The sequence below is a fragment of the Arachis duranensis genome, chromosome 3 (assembly GCF_000817695.3).
Source record: "Arachis duranensis cultivar V14167 chromosome 3, aradu.V14167.gnm2.J7QH, whole genome shotgun sequence".
NCBI classification, from domain to species: Eukaryota; Viridiplantae; Streptophyta; class Magnoliopsida; order Fabales; family Fabaceae; genus Arachis; species Arachis duranensis.
The window spans coordinates 80,760,955-80,766,594 of record NC_029774.3 but is presented as its reverse complement, the minus strand read 5'-3'; the positions used below and the strand labels follow the sequence as shown (position 1 = coordinate 80,766,594).

The 5,640-nt window shown below is 38.3% G+C and overlaps 1 non-coding gene across 1 annotated transcript; it reads right to left on the bottom strand.

Annotated features, from left to right (window-relative positions):
• Positions 1–1,964: 1,964 nt before the first annotated feature.
• Positions 1,965–2,068, bottom strand: LOC127746288 (small nucleolar RNA R71). The gene has a single exon (XR_008007908.1). It is a non-coding gene; the product is annotated as a small nucleolar RNA R71 (small nucleolar RNA).
• Positions 2,069–5,640: the final 3,572 nt, after the last annotated feature.

Genomic DNA, 5,640 nt, shown 5'->3' with positions numbered 1-5,640 from the left:
AAATACAAAGAGACCAATTTTGAGGATCACAATTTCGTCCACCAAGTTTTTGTCGCCGTTGCCGGGGATTGTTCGAGTACGGACAACTGACGGTTCATCTTGTTGCTCAGATCAGGTAATTTTCTTTTCAAAAATCTTTAAAAAGATTTTTTTGTTTATTTTTCGTTTTTCCAAATTTTATTTTCGAAAAATATAATAAAAATACAAAAAAATCATAAAATCATAAAAATCAAAAATATTTTGTGTTTCTTGTTTGAGTCTTGAGTCAATTTTTAAGTTTGGTGTCAATTGCATGCTTTTAAAAATTTTTCTTGCATTTTTTTTCGAAAATTTATGCATTCATAGTGTTCTTCATGATTTTCAAGTTGTTCTTGATAAATCCTCTTGTTTGATCTTGATGATTTCTTGTTTTGTGTTGTTTGTTGTTTTTCATATGCATTTTTCGTTTGTTAGAGTCCATGCAATAAAGATTTCTAAGTTTGATGTCTTGCATGTTTTCTCTGCATCAAAAATTTTTCAAAATTATGTTCTTGATGTTCATCATGATCTTCAAAGTGTTCTTGCTGTTCATCTTGACATTCATAGTGTTCTTGCATGCATCATGAGTTTTGATTCATAATTTTCATGTTGTGAGTCATTTTTGTTGTTTTTCTCTCTCATCATTAAAAATTATATCTTTTCCTTTTTTCTCTCAAAATTTCGAAAATTTGAGTTGACTTAGTCAAAAATTTTCAAAATTAGTTGTTTCTTACAAGTCAAGTCAAATTTTCAATTTTAAAAATCTTATCTTTTCAAAATCTTTTTCAAAAATTATATCTTTTTCATTGTTTTTCTATTTTTTCGAAAATTTCAAAAATCTTTTTCAAAATAATTTCAAAATCTTTTTTCTTATCTTTATATCAAATTTTCGAAAATTAGCTAACAATTAATGTGATTGGTTCAAAAAATTTGAAGTTTGTTACTTTCTTGTTAAGAAAGGTTCTTCAAAATATCTTATCTAACCTCTTATCTTCTTATCTTTTCAAATTTGATTGTAATATCTTTTTCAACTAACTATTTGACTTTTTGTTTGTTTCTTATCTTTTTCAAAACCAACTAACTACCTATCCCTTTCTAATTTTCGAAAATAGCTCTCTCTTTTTCAAAAATTCTTTTTAATTGTTTTAAATTTTAATTTTAATCATATCTTATCTTTAATTTTCGTAAATCACCAACCACTTTTTCAAAATCATTTTCGAAATTCTCTATCTCTTCTCTTATTCTATTTAATTATTTATTTACTAACACCTCTCTTCACCTCTCTTCATCTAAATATCCGAACCCATTCTTCCTCACTCTTCTCCCCTTTTTTTTCTACTAACATAAAGGAATCTCTATACTGTGACATAGAGGATTCCTCTTTCTTTTCTTGTTTTCTTCTCTTTCATATGAGCATGAACAAGGAAAAAGACACTCTTGTTGAAGCAGATCCAGAACCTGAAAGGACTTTGAAGAGGAAACTAAGAGAAGCTAAATTACAACAATCCAGAAGTAACCTTTCAGAAAATTTCGAGCAAGAGAAGGAGATGGCAGCCGAACCCAATAATGATAATGCAAGAAGGATGTTTGGTGACTTCACCAAGCTCACGTCCAAATTTGATGGAAGAAGCATCTCCATTCCTGCCATTGGAGCCAATAATTTTGAGCTTAAGCCTCAATTAGTTGCCTTAATGCAACAAAACTGCAAGTTCTATGGACTTCCATCTGAAGATCCTTATCAATTTTTAACTGAGTTCTTGCAGATTTGTGAGACTGTAAAGACGAATGGAGTAGATCCTGAAGTCTACAGACTCATGCTTTTCCCTTTTGCCGTAAGAGACAGAGCTAGAATATGGTGGGATTCACAAACTAAGGATAGCCTGGACTCATGGGATAAGCTGGTCACGGCTTTCTTCGATAAATTATTTCCTCCTCAAAAGCTGAGCAAGCTTAGAGTGGATGTTCAGACCTTCAAACAAAAAGATGGTGAATCCCTCTATGAAGCTTGGGAAAGATACAAGCAGTTGACCAAAAGGTGTCCATCTGACATGTTTTCAGAATGGACCATATTAGATATATTCTATTATGGTCTATCTGAATTTTCAAAAATATCATTGGACCATTCTGCAGGTGGATCCATTCACCTAAAGAAAACGCCTACAGAAGCTCAAGAACTAATTGACATGGTTGCAAATAACCAATTCATGTACACTTCTGAGAGGAATTCCATGAATAATGGGACGCCTCAAAGGAAGGGAGTTCTTGAAATTGATGCTCTGAATGCCATATTGGCTCAGAATAAAGTGTTGACTCAGCAAGTCAACATGATCTCTCAAAGTCTGAATGGATGGCAAAATGCATCCAACAGTACTTAAGAGGTAGCTTCTGAAGAAGCTTATGATCCTGAGAACCCTGCAATAGCAGAGGTAAATTACATGGGTGAACCTTATGGAAACACCTATAATTCATCATGGAGAAATCATCCAAATTTCTCATGGAAGGATCAACAAAAGCCTCAACAAGGCTTTAACCAGGGTGGACGCAATAGGCTGAGCAATAGCAAGCCTTTTCCACCATCTTCTTAGCAACAGACAGAGAATTCTAAACAAAACACTTCTAATTTAGCCAATTTAGTCTCTGATCTGTCAAAGGCCACTTTCAGTTTCATGACTGAAACAAGATCCTCCATCAGAAATCTGGAGGCACAAGTGGGCCAGCTGAGTAAGAAAGTCATTGAAAATCCTCCCAGTATTCTCCTAAGCAATACAGAAGAGAATCCAAAAGGGGAGTGCAAGGCCATTGATTTAATCAATATGGCCGAATGCACAAGGGAGGAGGAGGACGAAAATCCTAGTGAGGAGGACCTCCTGGGACGTCTCTCAAGCAAGAGGGAGTTTCCTATTAAGGATCCAAAGGAATCTGAGGCTCAAATAGAGACCATAGAGATTCCATTAAATCTCCTTCTGCCATTCATGAGCTCTGAAGACTATTCTTCCTCTGAAGAGGATGAAGATGTGACTGGAGAGCAAGTTGCTCAATATTTAGGAGCTATCATGAAGCTGAATGCCAAGCTGTTTGGTAATGAGACTTGGGAAAGTGAACCTCCCTTGCTCATTAGTGAACTAGACACTTGGATTCAGCAAATTTTACCTCAAAAGAAACAAGATCCTGGCAAATTCTTAATACCTTGTACCATAGGAACATTGACCTTCGAAAAAGCTCTATGTGATCTGGGGTCAGGGATAAATCTTATGCCACTCTCTGTAATGGAGAAGCTGGGAATCATTGAGGTACAACCTGCCTTATTCTCATTACAATTGGCAGACAAGTCATTGAGACAAGCATATGGAATAGTAGAGGACGTGTTAGTAAAGGTTGAAGGCCTTTACATCCCTACTGATTTCATAATCTTAGACACTAGGGAGGAAGAGGATTAGTGTATCATCCTTGGAAGACCTTTCCTAGCCACAGCAGGAGCTGTGATAGATGTCAACAGAGGTGAATTAGTCCTTCAATTGAATGGGGACTACCTTGTGTTTAAGGCACATGGCCATCCCTCTGTGATAAAGGAGAGCAAGCATGAAGAGCTTCTCTCAGTTCAGGGTCAAGAAGAGCCTCCACAGTCAAACTCTAAGTTTGGTGTTGGGAGGCCACAACCAAACACTAAGTATGGTGTTAAGACCCCATATCCAAACTCTAAGTTTGGTATTGGGACTATACAACATTGACCTGATCACCTTTGTGGCTCCAGGAGAGCACAATGTCAAGCTATTGACATTAAAGAAGCGCTTGTTGGGAGGCAACCCAATTTTTATTTATCTAATTTTTATTTTATTTTATTTTTATTTTGTGTTTTATTAGGTACATGATCATGAGGCACAAAAATTCATAAAAATTAAAAACAGAATCAAAAACAGCAGAAAAAAATTTGCACCCTGGAGGAAGGACAGACTGGCGTTCAACGCCAGTAAGGAGCATCTGGCTGGTGTTCAACGCCAGAACAGAGCATGAATCTGGCGCTGAACGCCAGAAACAAGCAACATTCTGGCATTTGAACGCCAGGAATGTGCCTTGAGGAAAGCTGGCACTGAACGCCAGTAACAAGCATGAAACTGGCATTCAACGCCAGAAACATGCTACATATGGGCGTTGAACGCCCAGAACATGCTTTACATGGGCGTTGAACGCCCAGAACGTGCATCACCTCGGCGTTTAAACGCCAGAATGGTATGCAAAGGCATTTGACATGCCTATTTGGTGCAGGGATGTAATTTATTGACACTTCAGGATCTGTGGACCCCACAGGATCACCTCAGGATCTGTGGACCCCACAGGATCCTCACCTAACTTATTCCCACCTTACCTCCTAATCCTATTTCACTCTTCCCATGTCACACTTCCCATCAACTTCAATCTCTCTTCCCAATTACCCCCTTCACCACTCACATCCATCCACTCTTCCCCAAAAACCTCACCTACCTTCAAAATTCAAAAACACTTTCCCACCCAAACCCACCCTAAATGGCCGAACCTACCCTCTCCCATTTTCCTATATAAACCCCTCCATTCCACTTCTTTTTCACACAACACAACCCCCTCTTCTATACCTTGGCCGAAACCCACACTTCACCTTCTCCTCAATATTTTCTTCTTTTTCTTCTTCTCTTCTTTCTTCTCTTGCTCGAGGGTGAGCAATATTTTAAGTTTGGTGTGGTAAAAGCATAAGCTTTTTTGTTTTTCCATTACCATCAATGGCACCTAAGGCCGGAGAATCCTCTAGAAAAGGAAAAGGGAAGATAAAAGCTTCCACCTCCGAGTCATGGGAGATGGAAAGATTCATCTCTAAAAGCCATCAAGACCACTTCTATGATGTTGTGGCAAAGAAGAAGGTGATCCCTGAGGTCCCTTTCAAGCTCAAGAAAAATGAGTATCCAGAGATCCGACATGAGATCCGAAGAAGAGGTTGGGAAGTCTTAACCAACCCCATGCAACAAGTCGGAATCCTAATGGTTCAAGAGTTCTGAACCATGATCAAAGTATGAACCCGAATCCAAAGAATTATCTCACAATGGTTCGGGGGAAATACTTAGATTTTAGTCCAGAAAATGTGAGGTTAGCGTTTCACTTGCCCATGATGCAAGGAGATGAACGCCCCTACACTAGAAGGGTCAACTTTAATCAAAGGTTGGACCAAGTCCTAATGGACATATGTGTCGAAGGAGCTCAATGGAAAAGAGACTCCAAAGGCAAGCCAGTTCAACTAAGAAGACTGGACCTCAAGCCTGTGGCTAGAGGATGGTTGGAGTTCATTCAACGCTCCATCATTCCTACTAGCAACCGATCTGAAGTTACTGTGGATCGGGCCATCATGATTCATAGCATCATGATTGGAGAGGAAGTAGAAGTTCATGAAGTCATCTCAGAGAGAAAGTAGAAGTTCATGAAGTCATCTCCAATGAATTCTATAAAATAGCGGAAAAGCCCTCTACCATGGCAAGGCTAGCTTTTCCTCACCTTATTTTCCATCTATATTACTCAGCTGGAGTTATCATAGAAGGAGACATCCCCATTGAAGAGGATAAGCCCATCACCAAGAAGAGGATGGAGCAAGCAAGAGAGACC